Raw genomic sequence first — 21,980 nt, forward strand, 5'->3', positions numbered from 1 at the left:
TACAAAGAGCTAGTTGATCAGCTAACCCAACATTTTACAAAGCTTCAGTTTACAAAAGTGCCTCGAATATAGAACAAAGCAACAGAAGCTATGGCTACTATTGGCTCGCTCTTGGAAATTCCTCATGCAGCTACATAGTATGATTTTTTAGTCGAGAAACTCCTCACACCTACCTATGTGAATGAGGATTCAAACCATGTTTGTATCTTGGTTGGTCCCCAATCCCCTTGGTACCATGAGATTCACACTTACCTTAACAATGGTATCATATCCCCTCCCCTCACACATACCCAATGCTAGAACCTCATTTGAAAATCATTCCGCTATGTTATCATAGCCAATACCCTATATCGTTGGGGTTATCATGATACTCTCTCTCTCGATGTTTAGACCAAAACGAGGCCGCGATGGTGTTAAAAGAAGTACACTCTGAACTTTCCGGTGCCCACATGAGTGGTATTGTCCTAGCATGAAAAATCCTTAGAGCAAGCTACTATTGGCCTACCATTGAAGAAGACTCTTGTGACTTTGTCAGAAAGTGTCTCCCATGTCAGCAGCACACAAATCTTGTGCACACTCCAACACAAGATCTATAGCCTATTGCACCACCTTGGCCTTTTGCTTGTTGGGGCCTTGATCTAGTTGGAACTATCACACCCCTCTCATCTGATGGACATAAATGGTTAATAACAGCTACAGACTATTTCACTAAATGGGTGGAAGCAGTCCCCCTAGTCTCAGCTACAAGAGTTCAAGTCTCTAAGTTTATCTTGTACCACATTGTTTGCCGCTTCGACATCCCATCCACCATCTTCATCGACCACGGAGGTAACTTTGAAAATCTCAACATGGAAGAATTATGCACTTCCCTCTGCATCCATCATCACTTTTCTAGCCCATATTTCCCACAAGGTAATAGCCAGGCGGAGGCAACTAACAAAACCCTCCTTAAAATCCTAAACAAAGTTGTCAATGATTTCAGCCGCGATTGGCACCTACAAATAAATCTAGCCCTATGGGCCTATTGAACCTCCTTTCATACATCAATAGGCACAACTCCATACTGCCTAGTCTATGGTGCCGAAGTGGTACTACCCATCAAGGTTGAACTTCCCTCGTTGCGCATATCTTTGCAAGGGAAAATATCAGATGAAGAATATAGAGTAGCTCAGCTCACCCAGCTAGATCTCTTAGACAAGAAGCAACAACAAGCCTATGATCATCTCACAGTCTATCAAACTCATCTCAAAAAGAATTTCAACAAGAAGGTGCTTCCACGACACTTTCAGCCGGGTGACATGGTCCTCAAAGAAAACATGAAAGTCCAAGTAGATCAAGAAAAGAAAGGCAAGTTTGAACCTACATGGCTTGGTGCTTATGTTGTCACTGCATCCTTTGGCTCCGGAGCCTATTAGCTATCTACACCAGAAGGAGACCTCTTGAATGATCCTACTAACATCATTCATCTCAAGAAGTTCTATGCTTGAAGATCCTTGGTATACCCAAATTTTAAAAAGTACAAAAAAAATAGTAAAGAGAAATAAGCGTCCAACGGTGAAAACTTGGCAATTCAAGCACCTTGGATAGGTACCTTGGTGAAAACTTGGTAATTCAGGCACCTTGTGTACTAAGACTAATCCATTATCTATCACTATCCTATCCCTCATCCATCCACCCACCATCCCATAACACACCTGCTTGTTCCTTTGGTGTTCCAACCAAATATCCAAAATCTAATGGAGCTTGTATTATACCTTGTAAATCTTGTACCATAGCTTGTATATCCAAATCTTGTCCAATGCTTGTACCATATTCTAGCTTGTATTATATGCCAAATCTTGTATCCTAGCTTGTATCCTATCACATGCTCACAAAGAATCACATTTTCACTTAAGCTTTTCGCAAACCATCTACCTATCTGCCTATCAACTATTGTAGACATCCCACCCTTCACAAACATTTCCATCTCACAAAACCCAAACATGAACAACCTTGTACATTTGTAACATATCTTGGTCCATCAACTTGTACATCCTCTTTAGCTTAGTACCATTGTATCTATCTAGCTTTTGTGTTAGTTCCTCCTTGATCAGCATCTTGCACACATCACACATCTTGGTTAGCTATTCCAATGCATTCTTTAGCTAGATCTCATGTCACCAAAGTGTTATCCTTCTTAGTTTAGCTTGCCAAACACATCACTCACCCAGATCCATCAGCTTATGCTCTCTTTGATAGATCCTTGTAGGATATAGCTTTCCTCATGTATGATCTTGGTCTGTTAGTACCTCATCATACCCATCTCGTTGGAAAATGGTTCTCTTTTGGATTTTCACTTTCTTTTGATTTGGAATCTTCCCTTTTGGGTCTTGAAGTATCTTTTCTAAGAAATCTTTTTGTTCCCTCCTCAAGGTTGCCACGATCTTCCATATCATGGTATGCTATGAATGGGGCACTCTGAGCATACAATTTTGATCAAGTCTTTTGTTTGTTTCTTTTTTGCTTGTGGGTTACCCAGTGTTGGTTCCACACTGTTTCCTCCGAGTTTCATGTGTGATGCTGGGGCAATCCTTGTGTGTTTGTTTCAAGTTAGTCTATTAGTCCTCTGGATGGTTGGTGACACAGCCTTGATGTTCTTGGTAACCTTGGCAATTAACCAACAGTCCTATAGAAAATCTAGTGCTCAACTACATGGTGGTACTTCTCTTTGAAGTATCCCCCTACTCAAAAAAGCTTCAATGGTTTCCCTTCATCTCCATTATCCCCCATCCATATCCAGCAACTATCTCTCCTACCCTAGCTTATGCATCAGCATCTCTTTGAATCAATCTACACTCTTAGCTTTACGGATCCACAATCCTAGTCTTAGGGATCCACCAATCCAATCAATCCACCAAGCCTCATCTTTCGAGCTCCACAATCCTAGTCCTAGGGATCTCCAAAACCCATCTTCTTCCAATCTAACTCTTTGAAATCCTGTTGTATCAGCTTTATCATCCCATCATCCATCTCCCTATCCTAGATTCCTTTTTATAGCGCTCTGCTCCTTCATCCTCTGCAATCCCTGAGATCTTAAGCTTGCTTCCTCTTGTGCCTCTGATTCTCCTTTATCATTCTCCCATAGTGAGCATTTGAGCTAACTAAACCTCTTCTCTTAAGACACTCTTCATCCTCTGACCCCCTAAGATTCTTGTACATGTCAAGAAGTTGTTGAGCCTCGCTTTCTCTCTCCCCCACCTTCTTGAGGGGGCATCTCACAGTCCATTCTCTCCTCTTCTGCTCTAGCCTTGGGCATCTTATTTTTTTATCTTTGATGCCATGCCACTTGTGAAATCACATCAAAGAGGGGCAAAATGTACACACCTAAAAATCCTTTACAAAATAAAATATTTTTATTTTTTGAAAAAAGTCCCTGATGACATCATCATTTATTAATTAATTAATTATTTATTTAATTTATTTATTTTTATGCCATTAAATCCCTTTATCTTAATTAAAAATATTTAATTAAGGAATCCCTCTTAAAAAATTTAAATCTTATTTAAACATTATTTCCTTATTTATTAATTATTTAATTAATAAATTGACTAAGAAACCCAAAATAAATAAAAATTTTATTTTTTGCCCAAACCTTGGCCAATTTCTTTAAGACCACTAACCTCTTCCAAAATCTTCTAATCCTTCTTTGATTTTGATTAAAGGCTAATGCCATCATTTCCTACCCCTAATCCCAACTCAAAATATTTAATTAAGATTAAATATTAATCCTCATGTTTATTAAAAAAGTTTTAATAAATATCTCCTCAACCCAAACCCTTGAAATAAATAAAACTTTATTTATTTCCTAAAAATCTAATTTATCCTCATCCTAAGAAGTTCTAGACTCTTCTTGAAAGTCTTCATCCTCATTCTAGGAAGTTCTAGACTATTCTAGAAAGTCTTTATCCTCATCCAAAGTCTAGACTCTTCTAGAAGATGTCTTTAAACCTAATCCTAATCCCCTCCTAACCTTGTCACATTCCCTAAACATGGTTAAAACTTACTAACCCAAGCCAAAGTTAACAAATATCTTCTCCTTCACCCACCCTCATTAAATGCCATCCACTTGCCTATCCCTAAGCTAATCCTAAACCATCCTAATACATCCTCTAATCATTTACACAAGCCTAAGAAAGCTTAAAACCTTCCTAATCAAGCCCAAGTCAAAATTTCTCTCATCTCCCTCATAATATCCCAACCATAAAACTTTATGAAGCCCACTAGGCCATAAGTGACTCTTCCAAAGCCCTTTCATTGCTCTTACAAGCCATTATGAGGGTCTTTATGAAGATTTTATCCCTTGAGCCTCCTTTGTTGACTCATCCTTCCCCTTTCCTCCATCCTCTCACCCTATGACATGTGTCACTTGCTGATTGGTTCTAAGGAAGCACAATCCATGTGCTCTCCTCTCATGCAATCTGAGCCCTCCATGAATTTTTCCCCATCCTTGCATCTTAGCCCTCAATCCCTCAAGCCTGTTGCCTATAAATTGGATCCTTCCCCTTTGCAAAATAACACAATCCATGAAGTAAAGTCATAATGCCATTTTAAGAAGCCATTTTACATCAAAACCATACACTCACACCCAAATTCCAACTCCATTTGAAGCTCTTTTTGAAGCATAAAGCTTGAGCATACATCCTATCTATTTAGACAAAGATACGCAACAAGAGAGCTTCTCATTAAAGAGAGCCCATTAATGGCTCATATTCTCAATTGAGAGCTCATCTTAGTCTATCTTGAAGTTTATGAATTTTTTTTAGTTTGTAGAAGCTTTATTTAAATTTGGTTTCTATTAGCATACTAACATTGCTCATATACACCGAGCAACCTGCCACTCGGCACCATCAAGTGTCGAGCAGTCTGCGACTCGGAACCTTCAAGTGTCAAGTAAAACTAGCACTCGAAACCTTCATGTGCCGAGAAAAATTTTAGGTTTAGGATTGTGAGTGTTAAATTTAATTTTAATATTTTTCTCACATGTTTAAGTATGCTCTAAATATATGAACTAGCCTTTCCACAAGATTGGCTGTAAATACAATCTTAATATCTTTTCTAACATTTTTATGCTTTGAATTTTTAGTTTTAGATTATTTTAATTTCATTCTATTGCTTCATGCTACATAGTTTATAATTTTAGTTACTTTAATTATTAGGTTTCCTTGGTCTTTTAATTGGGTAGTGAACTTGCAGAAGTTTTCTATCTCATTGATTTATTGTGGTGTTTGATTGATAAAAATTGATACAAATGTGTGTTTTAACCCTGATTGAAGTCAACATCATATTTTCAAATGAAGAAAGGCATAATCATTTAAAATTTTCTTTTGTCATTTCAGGACTGTCTATGGGAGTTCTTAATCTTTCAATTGTCATTCCATAGAAAATGCTTAAATTGTTTGTCACATATAATTTCTTCTCTTCCACCCAATTTTTCTGTCAAATCTTCTATACAGCTTGTTGTACTACTTCTTTAGATTATTGTGTCTATAGGAAGTGGACCATGGGATGCACTATTTGGAGGTGGAAATCTCCTTGCATTTGTGTTGGCATCAGTTTCTGCATTGGCTGGTGGAATAGAAGCTCTTTTTTTGCTACCCTCACCACCTCCTGAATTTTATCCTTCTTGCTTGCTATAAACTAGTAGTTCTCCCATTTGTCAATGATCCCTGATATCGTCACTTTACTTCAAATGTCATCAAATTTCATTTTTTTGGACTGACTACATCTAGCACTCAATAATTTTTTTGTGCCTAATGACCCATCCATCACGAGCTTGTGAAAATTCATAATGTTGTACAAGTAAACTAACAAAAAAAAATTGTTTGTCAAGGTATTATATATCTACCCAAGATTAATGAATTTTTTTAGTTTTACCAAGCATCTCAAACTAAATGATGTTGATTCTATAAAATATTATTAACAAATGCAACATAAATAGGCTGGTCTCACTTCAGTAGGCTCAACCACTTTTTATCTATGAAGTAATGTACAACTATAAGTTGGTCATTAGAATGTAGAAAAGAATATAGAATGTAGAAAATTGGTATAATTTTCCATATTGTTTTCTTTCAATTATGCTAGAGCAACTTTACATGGTTAAAAATATACAAGGGAATATTTAAAAATTTTAGATGAGATACCAATGATGTTGTGTCTTTCATGGCTAGCATGGCATTTTAATTTCAAAATTTAATGCATTTATTTGCAAATGTTTTCAATGTTTCAGTTAAAATTATACAAGGTAATATTTAAAACTTTTAGATGAGATACCAATGATGTTGTGTCTTTCATGGCTAGCCAGGCATTTTAATTTCAAAATTTAATGCATTTATTTGCAAATGTTTTCAATGTTTCACTTGATTAATGTATTAGATGAACTTTGACTTGGCTCAATGAAGTGTTATTAAGTATAATTTCAATTTTTAATGGTTAATATATCCTCTAGATCAGGTGTGATGTGGTTTTTCATGAAACATCCTTTGTGTTTTGTTACCGTTGTTTGGAGGATAAGCATCCAAACCTCTCTTTTTTTTTTGCACCTATTTATATTCGGTAAATAAATCCTCTATTTTAAGACTGAGGAGTTTCCATTCTACCAAAATCATCACTAGAGCTTGAGGAATTCTTGCATCTCAAGTTTTCAAAGAAAGTTCACTTGCAACCAAAAAAATGCATCTGAACTTTCTTGAGGAAAACCTAAAGATGCATCTGAAAAAATTCCATACATACCTTTAGTTCTTCATAGTTATTTTGATTGTTGGTGAACTTTCTTGAGGAAAACTTGTATGGAATTTTTTCAGATGCATCTCAAGTCTGAAATATGGTTAACATGCTTTTCTCAGATGCATCATTAGTTCTTCATTGCTGGGATTTTAGTGACAACATTTTTAACAAACACATGCCACCATATCAATTAATGTTTATGGAACTTAAGTTCTAGTATTGTGATGGTGGTTTGTGATGTTCCAAAAATTATTTCTTATGCTTAAGTAGTGCAAGTAGTTTGTTTGCTTCACATTCTTTTGTCCTTTGTCTATTTTTACTTCTTGACTTCATAGTTTTTGTAATACAGGCTGGATTATACAAATGGCTACAAGTAATAGGTGTCCATGTTGTGGATTGACCTTAAGACTTTTAACAGTAAAGTGTATAGTGGGTGGCATCCTTGAATTATCATATTGTTAAGTACCTTTGTTTAAGTTTTGAGATTTTTTGTTTTAAGGTCAATACATCTTCATTGATCTTCTCAGGAATTGGTAACATGATGAGCAAATCATACATTATTTCCAATTGAAAAGAAGTCGTGAAGCTAAACATCCTTTCAGATAGTGATGATTTGGTCGGGAATCAGTTGCGTAGGATATCTTTGACTACATCTAAATTTGTATGCAAAAAGTTTCAAATGAAATTTCACACTAATTTGTTAAGTGTGAATAATAACCATTAGCCACATTTCCACTTTGTATATACTTTACAATTCTAAATGCTGTTGCCAGTGTAGCTTTGCAGCTTGTACACATGATGTTTGAATGATCTAAGAAGGTATAAATTTCAATTTTTATTCACCTCATATATATTGCAAGTGAAGAATCTAAATAAATGTTCTTGCATTTTTAGTCACTTTATGTCAAAGGTCAATGCATGTAATGACTTCCTGTAATATTTAGGTAATTGGTCACTAGTGGCCAAAGTAATATAACATAAATGACACAAATACAAATCTTTGGGAATTTATTGATCTCATTTATCATTGGAATAATACAACTAATTACTTTTTTTCCCCTTCACTAGTACATTTGACCCCATTTTTAGGCCAAAATTTTTGACCATCTATTAGAATGTTTTAGATTGGTCAGAACATGGAAGGAAAAATATGTTTTTTTAAAAGTCCATGCCTGTGTTGATCAAAATTTTGACCAACACGAGCTTAACATGTCAAAAAGAAAAAGGTTTCCCATTTCATTGTTATGTTTTGTGCGCGCTGGAGCTGCACAAGCATTTGCTTTGGTTTTCACAGAGCACGCGAGCTACAGGATCAAAGGAGCAAAGGAGCAAGGTTTCCACCTTTTAAAACCTTCAATCTCCACCTTTCATCTTCACCTTCATCCTATGGGGATCCTTTCAACCATCCTTCACAATTATCTCATCATTAGATCTTTACTATCCATTCTCCATTCCAAAATTCTATAAATTGAGCCACTCCCTCATCCATTCTAAGAATCCATCAAGTTTGAGAAAAGTATATGCTATCAAATCAAGTCATGCTTAAGAAAATGAGCATATACATATCAATTAGTCAAGGAGAATATCATTAAACAATGGAGGCTTTGGTAACATTTGAGTCAGGTTTTTGATGGTAATGTTGTTTTCACACTCTTTTGTTGAGCTCTATTTGGAGGTTTTGTTTTAGCTTGCACAGGAACTTGGGTTTTTTAAGTTTGATTCTATTGTATTCAAGTCTTTTGACATTACACAAGCAATTAATAGATGGATCACACAAGGTTTCAAACCCAAGTGAGTTCCACATGAAACATAATCATAGGTCTTGTTCATTAGTTCAATGGGTAATGGAATAGTCTACCTTGAATCTAAGGTTTGATTCATAATTGATGCTCAAGACACTTTTGAATCAATCATCTTTATGTAACCAGATTGTAATTCTAGAAACTATAAAACTAAATATTCTTGGAAGTCACATAAATATTGGTTTCTGTCACTTTTGCATGAACTCAGTTGGTAACTAATTGATGGTTTGCTTTGCTTTCACCCGAATCTTATCCAGAATTGATCATGACATGAGTCCAAATTAATGCTCTCTCACAATTTTTATATATCATCAAATCAATTTTGGAGTCAAATGAATATGATATTGAAATGTGGATGATTGATTATGACAAACAAAAAGTTTCAATTTTCATATATGATATTAAAAATGAAGCTGAGATTTTATCATAAACAAATTTAGTGAAATAAGTAGCTTTTAGTTTTAAATTCTAATCAAAGAGGTATCAGCACAAACTCATGATTCTATATTGAAAAGAAAAATTAAGTATGACATAAACTTATCATGCATATTAGGAAAAAAAATAAACTTATGAAATCTTCCATAAAAGTAAAAGACCCAATGGCAGGGGAATGTTGTTGAATAACATGTGAATGGTGTCGAGTATCAAGAAAAATCGGTAGCGTTGGTGAATGGAGAGAATAAAAGTGGGAAAAGAAAGGAATATCAGTGATGAATTTATCTTTATCCTTCAATGTGACCCCTAATTCATCCCTTCCATCCAATGAATTTACAAATATAATAGTCAGATAATGCACAATTTTGATCCCATGCATTGAGAAAAAGAAGATGCTTTGTGCACAAGTGCTAGGTCAGTGTGCACTAGCCATCAATCATGATGGGACTTGGGTGGTTTTGTGAATTCCAAGAATAAAATCCATTTGAAATGAATTACAATGTGGAGCCTAGTGCTTAACTAAATTTCATAGAAAAGAATCCAAAATCAATTATTTGTTAAGGTGTCTTCTTACCTAGAATTTTACCTCAGACAGTTTAGTGAGTCCAAATTTTTAAGATTTGTCCAAAATTTCATTAGGAACCTCATTTAAAAAGTAATTCTAGGATAGATTTGAGGTAGGTACTGTTGTCACTTAGGTTTGCACCCTTGTCCAAGGCCTATGCGCAAGGACAACCTAGTGAAACATGGAAACAACCTCCAAGCTGTGGGACTTGAACTACGAGGTTGAGTCTCCGGAGAAGGCCGGCTTCCTCTTACTGTTAGGGCACACCTATCTATTCTCAGAAGGGAAAGGGAGAAAGAGAGCGTCAAAGCAAATCTACCTAGTCTAATCTAAGGCGGTGATGCACCAAGACAGAGTGTTCAGATTCATTCCTGCCCATATATATACTACAAAACCAGAATAACATACAAAAGTCATACACATCCAGACTTATATCGATCAGTAATCACATACAGATCAGAAGAAACCAACCGAATGACACTAGGAAAAGGAGATTTCACTTATGTATTATTCGATAGGCCAAAGATAGATACAGTATGCAGATCGTTGATCTCAACAATACACCAATGGGAGGCAAAGTGATGCACATTCACACTGATGGCTGAAAGAGATGATACAGGCTATTACATGGCTTAGAGATAAAGGGGTTTTACACTGCAAGTCTGCAAGCAGTAGCAGAGGAAATCAGGAAGAATCAACCTTTTGAACAGATCACGAAACTGCCTTTATAGATCAGGCACAACTAAAGATTTCCGCGTTACATTCACTTCTTACCTACTGGCATTAACTTCCTGTCTTGAGAATCCAATCGGGGATCTGGATTGACATCTTAGCCTGCATACCAAGAAATCTCATTTCTTCTGAGAAGAGCTTGGAGAAGATAGAAATGGCGCCACAACATTCCCTGACATGGTAGATGGGCCGACCAGATGGGTGGAGTGTCCTTATGTCCTGCATTCATTCCTGGTAGGTCAAAAATGATCGCGAAGATCAGATCGCAAGATACGTCGATCGCCTCTGCATTTTGGTTCATGAATCATCCAAGCCTATCAGTCGACCCGATTCCTTATAAGCCGACTAGGCCACGCAGGCCAATCGTAATCCTTTGTCTTGCCACCTAGAGAGTCCTTCCACGGTTGACCGCCTTCATCAAACTAACCGCGCCACCTTATCACCTAACCGCTGGCCGTCAGCTAATTACCACGTCGAAAACTAAAATGCGAGGACACGTGTCTTCTAAGTTCTAACTCGCTATAGTAAAATCCACGCAGTTCCTCCATGGCGAGATAGCGCTGACCTAGATTCCTGCAGATCTGATGGTGGAGAATCCACCCCTTAATGCGCTGATTGTATCAGGAAATTTGCCCCCTCAACATATCTGTGTTCTGACTTGGCACACGTGGTTGTTTCTGATTTGCCGTAGACTCTCCTTCCTGTGACTGGGCCCCATCCGAATCGGCGCCACCTTAATGATGCATCCGGCGAGACCTGACCCCACCAACATGTGTCAGTCGAGCGTGATGTCACCATGGTAAAAATCCCCAAGCTTCACTAAGGCGACATGGCGCCTACCATTGATCTCTTCAAATCTGACAGTTACAGAACCTGACCTTCTATAACCCTCCATTCCTATTGATTTGTTGGGCCTGCTAACACGTGGTGTCCCTCCGTTGGTTTGTCAGTCACCTTACCGTATCTGCTTTTGACGACATGAAATGCAGCCCCACCAGGACACGTGGCGCATGGGCGCTATGTCGCTCATGCTAAAGTTCGGGCAGCTCCTGATGGCGAGATAGTGCCAGCCGTAGATCTTGCAAATCTGACGATCAGAGCGACCTTGTACTTCATTCACCGTCCCTCTTGAAAACTACTAGGCCAGTGGTTGCCGTGTCCTGACATATACGCATAGCATCATCCAGTTGGTGAACCCGAGACTTGATCCGTAGAATGGCCATGCGGCGGATGGGCACTATGTCGCCATGATAATATCTATGCATCTCCTCCATAGTGAGATGGCGCCATCCGTTGATGCAATCAAATCTGACGGTGGAGATCGCAAACCTTGACTGTGCCAACCGTACTGATAGAGACTCCAGCCTAGTTACACGTGGTGGTTCCTCATTGGCCCATCAGAACACCAGTGGGCAATCTTGCGACTTGGCCTCACAGGGTGACCACGTGTTGACCAGGCGCCATGTCACCATGTTGCAATCATAAGATGCACCCACTGCTACAAGTCTATCAGCATGTTTATTTTCTTTCCTAGGAATGCTCTGAATGTTAAATGCATTGAAACCCTTGAGAAAATCCCAGACTCTATGTTTATAAGACTTGAGTAGGCCATTTTTGGTGATATTCTGATTTCTCACTTGGTTCACTACCAACTCACTGTCCCAATATACTTTCAAGGCTTGAATTCCCCTCTTTTGGGCAAGTAGGAGACCTTGGATCAAGGATTCATACTCGGCCACATTATTGGTACAACTAAATTGGAACCTAAAGGAGAAGTAGTATCCTATTTGTGTAGGAGAGATCAACATAACACCAGCCCCTGATCCATTTTTATTCCTTGAGCCATCAAAGTACATTCTCCATACTCCATTTATGTTGTCATTAGTCCTAATAAGGTCAGGAACTTGAACCTCCTTCTCTATTATGCAATATGTACTAAGGCCTGTCTCAAGGGTTTCTGACATAGGTTCAAACTGACATGTATTTTCCCACTCATCCAAGAAGAAATCAAGAATCCCTGCTATGGAAGTGACAGGCTCGTTTACTACGTTATTTTTGTTCACCTCTAGGATAGGGCAATTCATATTGATGAAGTTGGGAGTGTAGGGTTCAGTGTGGTGAAGGGCTTGAGGTTCTGCTCTTATTGAAGCATTGGCTGCATATCTGGTCTTAAATGACATGTAAGACCAATCAGCAGATATGAATCCACCAATTTGAGTAGTGAAGTCTCTCGAAAGATAGATGGAAAAATAGGGCTTAACCTCAGCCACAGATATGTCTTGAATCACAGTACAACCAGGGCATGCATGTAGGGCCATTTCCACACTTCTAAGGATGCCTAGGGTTTTGACAGTACTCCCATCTAGTTGTAACACATCCCTAACAATGGGCTCATATTTCATCCCTAAAGCATCAGCAACACACCTAGGCATTACTGAGCTGCTAGCCCCTGAATCTATCATGCAATTATGGACTAATTTGCCCCCTATAATCAGAGAAACATAAAATGGAGGAGGTCTAACCTTTTTATTTGCCTCCACATCTCTTGCTGGTTGTACTAAACTAGTGGCACTCTCCATGGTAGATGACTGATCCTTGGGCCCAATCCTTTCCAATTCTTGCTGCAGCATCTTCCTCTGCATTGGTATGGTAGCAACAACATCCCACATGGAAATGTTTACATTGGTCTTCTTCATTTGCTCTACCACACTCAATGGTGCACTAGGAATTTTGGTAGAAACTTTGGGGGCTGCACTTATAAGAGGTTGAGATGGGGCAACAAAAGGATCACTTGCATCCTCATTTCTTGGACCTTGCTTTTGCTGTTGTGAAGTGTTCATCTGCTCATTTGTTGTTTGTCTGTTAGGTATAACACTTGAAGTTGAGGCCTGCTTAGGAGAAGGAGGAGCAACATGTTCCATAGCTCTCTTCTTGCTTCTTGTGTTATGAGCAACAGAGTCCTGGTTTACGTTGCAATGTTCCTCCATTTGGTGATTCATAAAAGAGCAATCACCCTGCCTTTGAACACATGGGGCCTCCTTGGGATGGTCTTCTTTGTGTGATTGCTTTACTGTGGACTCCTGGACAGTTAGGGCCAAATAAGATTCTGCTTTCTGACACAAGCAGTAGGTATAAGAATAGTTACATGAGGGACAAAAATCTTGGTCTTGGGCCAAGTTATTTTGAGGGACTATAGCTCTATTCTGATTTGAGCTTGAAGCAGAAGCATGACTATTCTGTCTATTCTGATCAAAAGAGCTATTCCATTGATTAGGATGCCTACTACCACTTGGAGCCTGATATTGCAATTGGGGAGGCTTGCCACCTTGAGCCTCCTGTCTTTCTAAGGCCACCACCTTGTTACTCATCTTTTGTATTAGAGAAAAACTATCCTCTAGTCTCTTCCCTTGGTCCTTCAACTCCCTCCCCTGCTCTTGTAATTTTTTATCCAGGGTCTTTTCTCTTTTATCTTCGTTCAATACTAGACCTTGGAGCATTTCCTTGAGTTCATCTATTCCGTTTGAGGATGTGGAAGCTTGGGGAACTGGAGTAAGGGCTTGCGATGTAGAGATTGTAGGGAGAGGGGCTATTGCTAGTTGGTGGTTGGGAACATCAGGAAAGAAAGGCATAGGAGGCCTTGGGGCCAACTTTCCTCCTTGTATTAGAATGTTCTTAGCTTTTATGGTTGTCTCATAAGCATTAGGTAATATATCTCCTCCCATAGTTTGGATTGTAGTGGCAATATCACTATTAAAAGCTCTAAGGTAATGCAAGAAGGCATTACCAGGGGTAGGTTTCGCTATAGTAGGTATTCTATCCCATGTCTTTTGGAATCTGTAATTAAAATCAGTCATACATTCATGGGGGGCTCTTTTTATTGTAGTCAGCTGCTCTAATAGTGACAAATGGTCACTCTTATCCTCAAAATGTTTGCATAATCCTGCTCCTAGTCCATCCCAATCGGTTATGGAACCATGAGCTAAGCCTCTATACCACTGTAATGCTTTTCCTTTTAAAGATGAGGCTACAAATCTGACAGCAACATCATCCTCCGTAATACCATGAATATTGCAGACATTCGCTACCTCTTGGATATGCTCTAGGGGGGAAATAGAAATTTTACCAGTAAAATCAGGTATGCTTTTTAGTGCAGCTACTGGTATATCATGTCTTTGGGCTAACAACAGAGGACTTCCACCATTAAAGGTGGCAAAAGGATGAACTCTTGGTTGTGCCATATAAACAAGTGTTCTATTGATGAGTGCTGATGGCAATCTAGGCTGAGTTTGGACAGTAGGAGGAGTAGAGACAGATCTCACAGGTATGTTGATTGTTACTCCACCTCTAACTAGTGATAATGAAGCTCTAGCCCTCCTTCTTCTAGGACTTGAAAGTGAGAGTTCTTGATATTGAAAATTACCTCTAGAAGATGCCCTTGTTTCAGCTCTAGGCATGAATTTCTGCAACTTTGGCCTGAAACCAGATTTGTTGATGCTCAGAGTCACCAAGTACTTGATGAATCAGCCTCTTGAAGGCTTGAATACTGAAGCCAGCACTACTTCTTCAGCATTAATCTTAGAAACTCTTTCTTCTTTTGACACCAGTAGACATGAAATCTTTTGATATAGGTCCCACCGGGCGTGCCAAAAACTGTTGTTACTTAGGTTTTCACCCTTGTCCAAGGCCTATGCGCGAGGAAAACCTAGTGAAACATGGAAACAACCTCCAAGCTGTGGGACTTGAACTACGAGGTTGAGTCTCCAGAGAAGGCCGACTTCCTCTTACTGTCAGGGCACACCTATCTATTCTCAGAAGGGAAAGGGAGAAAGAGAGCATCAAAGAAAATCTACCTAGTCTAATCTAAGGCGGTGATGCATCAAGACAGAGTGTTCAAATTCATTCCTACCCATATATATACTACAAAACTAGAATAACATACAAAAGTCATATACATCTAGACTTATATCGATCAGTAATCACATACAGATCAGAAGAAACCAACCAAATGACACTAGGAAAAGGAGATTTCACTTATGTATTATTCGATAGGCCAAAGATAGATACAGTATGCAGATCGTTGATCTCAACAATACACCAATGGGAGGCAAAGTGATGTACATTCACAGTAATGGCTGAAAGAGATAATACAGGCTATTACATGGCTCAGAGATAAAGGTGTTTTACACTGCAAGTCTGCAAGCAGTAGCAGAGGAAATCAGGAAGAATCGACCTTTTGAATAGATCACAAAATTGCCTTTATAGATCAGGCACAACTGAAGATTTTTGTGTTACATTCACTTCTTACCTACTGGCATTAACTTCCTCTCTTGAGAATCCAATCGGGGATCTGGATTGACATCCTGGCCTGCATACCGAGAAATCTCATTTCTTTTGAGAAGAGCCCGGAGAAGATAGAAATGGCGCCACAACATTCCCTGACATGGTAGATGGGCCGACCAGATGGGTGGAGTGTCCTTATGTCCTGCATTCATTCCTGGTAGGTCGGAAATGATCGCAAAGATCAGATCGCAAGATACGTCGATCGCCTCTACATTTTGGTTCATGAATCATCCAAGCCTATCAGTCAACCCAATTCCTTATAAGCTGACTAGGCCACGTGGACCAATCGTAATCCTTTGTCTTGCCACCTGGAGAGTCCTTCCACGGTTGACCGCCTTCATCAAACTAACTGCACCACCTTATCACCTAACCGCTGGCCGTCAGCTAATTGCCACATCAAAAATCGAAACGTGAGGACACGTGTCTTCTGAGCGCTAACTCGCTATTATAAAATCCGCGCAGTTCCTCCATGGCGAGATAGCGCCGACCTAGATTCCTGCAGATCTGATGGTGGAGAATCCACCCCTTAATGCACTGATTATATCAGGAAATTTTCCCCCTCAACATATATATGTTCTGACTTGGCACACGTGGTTGTTTTTGATTCGCCGTGTACTCTGCTTCCTGTGACTGGGCCCCATCCGAATCGGCGCCACCTTAATGATGCATTCGGCGAGACCTGACCCCACTAACACGTGTCAGTCAGGCGCGATGTCACCATGGTAAAAATCCCCAAGCTTCACTAAGGCGACATGGCGCCTACCATTGATCTCTTCAAATCTGACGGTTACAGAACGTGACCTTCTATAACCCTCCGTTCCTATTGATTTGCCAGGCCTGCTAACACGTGGTGTCCCTCCGTTGGTTTGTCAGTCACCTTATTGTATCTACTTCTGATGGCATGAAATGCAGCCCCTCCAGGACACGTGGCACACGGGCGCTATCTCGCTGATGCTAAAGTTCGGGCAGCTCCTGATGGCGAGATAGTGCCAGCCATAGATCTTGCAGATCTGACGATCAGAGTGACCTCATACTTCATTCGTCGTCCCTCCTAAAAACTACTGGGCCCGTGGTTTCTGTGTCTTGACATATATGCATGGCATCATCCGGTTGGTGAACTCGAGACTTGATCCGTAGAATGGCCACGTGGCGGATGGGCGCTATGTCGCCATGATAATATCTGCGCATCTCCTCCATAGCGAGATGGCGCCATCTGTTGATGTAATCAAATCTGACAGTGGAGATCGCAAACCTTGACTGTGCCAACCGTACTGATAGAGACTCCAGCCTGGTTACACGCGACGGTTCCTCACTGGCCCATCGGAACACCATTGGGCAATCTTGCGACTTGGCCTCACAGGGTGACCACGTGTCGACCAGGTGCCATGTCGCTATGGGAAAAATCGAGGTTAAATTTCCATAGTGCCATAGCGCCCAACCGATGACATCTCCCTATCTGTGCATGGTTCCTTTTGATTCGCTGCTGTGACACGGGCTCCGCCAACTGGGCAGATGAGGTACGCAATGGGGCCCAATATTTGTCTGAAGTTCTCGCCGTTTATTTTTTCCGGCCCGCCAAACTTTATCCAACTGTTGCAACATTTTTTTGGCAACGTGACCCGCCCACCGACGCGAGCATCTCCGCCGGGCGCTATGTCGCCATGGATATTTTTTGGTTGGCGTGCGATAGCACCATAGTGCCTGCGGCGGCGGAAAACTTTCCCGACCGCCGTCCGTTGTGACCCACCCCCAGGGCCCACCAAACACGTCTCGTTCGGGCGCGATGTCGCTAATACTCTCCCGTGCAACTTTTGATGATGAGATCGCGCTGACCATCGATCCATCTAAAATCTGACAGAGAGGAACTTGGCGAGTCGGGGCATTAAAATAAATTTTTTTTGGCTAACCGTTGAACAGGCTACGGATTTGAATTTAAACCTTTTGGCGGCAAAACCAGAGGTAACAGGTACCAGTCTGCAAAAATAAGATATGTGTGGGGTAGACATTCCATCAAATAAAAATAGAATGAAAGATCAGTACACTCTTTTTCAAACCTAATATTTAATGGTTAAATATATTAGGCTTATCAAAGAAACTTTTTGAAACTGGCAAACAAATTATGTCTACTCATTTATTTTGTTAGAATACTACAGTCACTTTTATTAGCAGATTAGATTTTATTTGATAAATTTGGTTCAGGTATACTTTTCACTTGATGAAATCAACCATTTTAGTTTTCAAGTGATAGCATAATTTTAGATCAACTAAAAAACATGCACTGAACCATTCATTCAATTTTTCGTCTTCCTATATAGGAACACCAGCTTTGGTGTGAGTCATTTTCACTAGCTTTTAATAAAGAAAAGGTAGTTAATTTCCTGATAACTGATTAACTTCACAAGGGAATAAGTTTTCTTTGATGATATTGAATGTCTTCTTTTCATTCATCAAAGTTTAATACCAAATTGCAGATTGATCCATTTAGAAGAATGATCATTGATGTGAACTTATTTTGAGCTTATGTTCACAATCTCATCTCTATTTTAATGCTCTCTAGTTTATCTATATATTGGGTGACATATTGAGCTTATAGAAATGTATGAATATTTAATTTGTCTAATAAGATCAACTTTTAAATGGTTTGTTCATACATTGAATATATAAAATAGTGTGAAATTATATCCTTTTATAGAGTTCCCTATTGTACTAGAGGATGTAGAATTGACTAGATTGAGCTGAAAGAATGGTACTAACTAAGTTAAGCCTTACGAATTTTAGACAATTCAATAGATCAGTCACAATGGACAATGGGGAAGGTGATTTCATTCCAATTAAAAGGTTAAGGTAGATTGGAAGATGGTTTGAGATTCCAGCAAGTGCAGAATGATATATATACACACACTTTTGAAGTGTTCATCCTTAATAGAAAGTGATTTCATTTTTGAAGTTTTTCATCCTTAATATGATACCTTGCAATAGTGATATGCAAAATCTTTGAATGTTCAGCTATGAGGAAGATTTTACAAAATAATTAGATTATAGGCTAACCTCACAAGTTTGCATACTTAGAAATGGCTCAAAAAAGGAACACAACAATATAGATTGATTTGATTTCTATCCCAAAGGGTGTGGCTGGTCTAGAGATTGATGTAGCAGGATTTACAAGTCCCAAAAAGCTTTCAAAGAAGTAGAGAAAACTACAACTTGGGATATTATGACCAGGTGTGTACTTATATGTCCTTCAAAGTCTCATTCCTTGCTCAATTTTGTACCAAGAAGTCAAATGATTATACTCTGACAAAATATATGTTTCTGTTGTTAACAATTGCAACTTTTTTACTTGCTTTAGTTGTCATAACTTCTCTAAAGTACCCTTTATTCTTTAGTGATTCCTTCTATTGTCAAGCTCTTCCCTATATTGGCTGCATTCCTCTACCCCATCATGGCTAAAAAAATGAAGAGAACTTTTTAATACAATAGAAAATTTTGATTGACAATCATGAGACTCGTTTTCAAAGGCAATGCATGGATCTTCTCAAGAAAAGCCATATCTATCTATGAATAATCCCTGTTGAAGAGCTTTTGACTGTTACCATGTAATATGTCTCCATGCTCCTAATTATGGCTTTTAGCTCCTTGGCTACTAATTTTTCTTTCCTAAGAGCAAAACCATACCCATTGTGATAGCCAATCTCACTCTGTCATGGTGCATTGAAATCCAATGTACTTCTTCATATCTGCTCTCTTAATTTATTTTTTCTCTAATTGATGTCCTTGATGATTGTTCATCACCTTCATGTCATTATCATGACTGCAAACACATCACCATTTGTAATGCTTTTTGTTCATTGGTGTCTTTGTGTTGACAGTGAATACCACTGTTTTAATCCTTTGCATCTTAGACTCTCCTTGTATTAGGAGTCTGTTTTCATGCACTGTGCTACTGTCATTTATCTACTTGTAAAAATTATCCTCTTTAGTTAACTACCAACACCATGACCATCTTTGGTATACAACTATATCTTATACCTTAAATATTAGATACTTTCAAATGGAGCCTAGGATCTCTTCACTGCTCTTCTTCTTGTGATATTGCTATCAGGATTCAAGTGTGTAATCTTGAGACAAACTCATCAACCCATATTTTAAGTGTAGGAGTTCACAAGAATCCATCTTTGATGAGAATGAATGGAACACTTAACACTCATTACATCTAGGTGCTTCACTGATTGATAGCTCAAATACAACATGTGCTTGCTACTTTTTGTTTGGTTAATCTGCAGGTCATTAAAAGATAAAATTGATAAAAGAAAACAATGATCCATGTTAATGCTCAAAAAATTAGTAAATGGGTTAATGCAAGAAGATTTTGCATGGAATATTTCATGAATGATTTATACATTGTCTTGAGTCATTATGTCATGTTTGAAATATATGAAAGGGGTACTTGCTATTTGAAATATAATCACAATTTTTTTTTCAGCAATGAAATTCTTTTATACTATTTTGAAAATAGTTTTTCGTTAGCATGCGATATGTGTAATGAACTCCTTTGTTTAAACTAAAGTGATCTCACACTCTAATTTTCCTTGTAAAGAAGTTTAGTATTATAAGTATATTTTGAGGATTCACCTATAGTGATCTCATCCTCTGATTTTCCTTGTAGAGAAGTTTAGTATTATTAATATATTTTGAAATATTATTTAATCTAGTTTTCCAATTTTTTGAAATACACGTCTTGTCTATTCAACCTGTATATCTTTCTCTCTTCATCGTGAGAATCTCTTTTCATTGTCCTTCGCATATACCAAACTTGTGATGGATCCTCTACATATATTACTGGTTTTAATCCTCAAAATTGTTCACTCGTATTTATGATTATCATCGTGATTCATTCCTAATGAGTTTCCTTAAAGACAAAACATATACTCCATATTATTTATCATTTGCTGCTTTGTATTAATGATGGTATTGTGATATTCTTATCATTGTCTGAAGTTTCTCTAAATATTTCAGTCAAACATGCCAATATATACCTTTAATATGTTTCTCCACACTATGCTCGATGTTTCCTATGTGTTAATCTTCAAACCAGATGGCACTTTAAATGGTTGTTTCTTTTTAGACACATATTATATTCCATTTGAATGCTGATGGTTTTATACTATTCCCCCTCTATTTCTAATCACTTTTTAATATTCAACCACTCCACTTTCTATTGGGAAGATTATATCAATTCCACTCTTCTGACGGTATATATGTTGCTTTCTAATGTTTTTTTAAAAAAAAATCTCTAAGATGGACATGTGTACGATTTGCACTGTCTAACTCATATGCTGAAAACAAGTTATGTTTTAGTTAGGTTAGTCTCTTATATGTGCCTGTATGACTGAATAATATATTGTTTCAAGTTTCAAGGTTCCAACATCAACCTACTCAACCAGGTTTCAACAAGGCTCTTTTCTTGGATCAATGAAAAATCTCACACAACAACCAAGGCAATAATGAAAAACTCTTCCCAAAACAATGCTCAAGGTTCAAAAACCCCTACCCACTCCTTGGGTTTACAAACTTTACAAAAAACTCAATTTTTGTTGTGTTAGGACAGTTAAATGTATAAAGACAACTTTGTTTCAAATAACTACTCAACCCACACCATAGGTTCTATTAACCCTAAAGGCATTAAGGAAAACTTAGCATTTACCCTAGGCTCTTTTCACCATCACCACCTTCATTGGTTTCACCAAAACATAACTCTTTGATTAAATAAAATCAAAACTACCTTCTTGCTATCCTCTTGGACCAGTTTCTAGAAATCTCACCGGATGACCACTTAGATGTACAAATTAATTTTTTTGGAAAGATAAAAATTTTGTAGGTAACTTCAATATCTATCATCTCCCAAAATTTTAGCATCTTATTCTTTCATTTTATCCCTGAATCATAAATACTTCAGACTAGGTTTGCTGTCCTAAATGGTAGTCACTGCACATTGCTGCACCTCAATGGTTTTATCCTTGTTCTAGGGATTCCTCTACACACCAACACCATGGAAAGGTTTTCCAACACACCCTACCATCTCCCTTCTTTTCTTATTGCCTATAGCAACACCAAACATGTGAACAAAGCCAAAAACCCACTGTCACTGTCATTCACTGCCAGTGTCATATTCAGAAAATGACTGTCATTCCAGTCACAAAACTCCTTCAAACCATGTGCTTATGACTGCATGGAAACCTGAACACAACATGGCAAGGTAATATACATAATCCCCCATCCCCTTCCCAAACATGGGGTCTTGAATGCATTAAAACAAAAAGATATTACATTTATTTGCCCACCAT

The sequence above is a fragment of the Cupressus sempervirens genome, chromosome 8 (genome assembly GCF_028749045.1).
Source record: "Cupressus sempervirens isolate cs-2001-9-10 chromosome 8, ASM2874904v1, whole genome shotgun sequence".
NCBI classification, from domain to species: domain Eukaryota; kingdom Viridiplantae; phylum Streptophyta; class Pinopsida; order Cupressales; family Cupressaceae; genus Cupressus; species Cupressus sempervirens.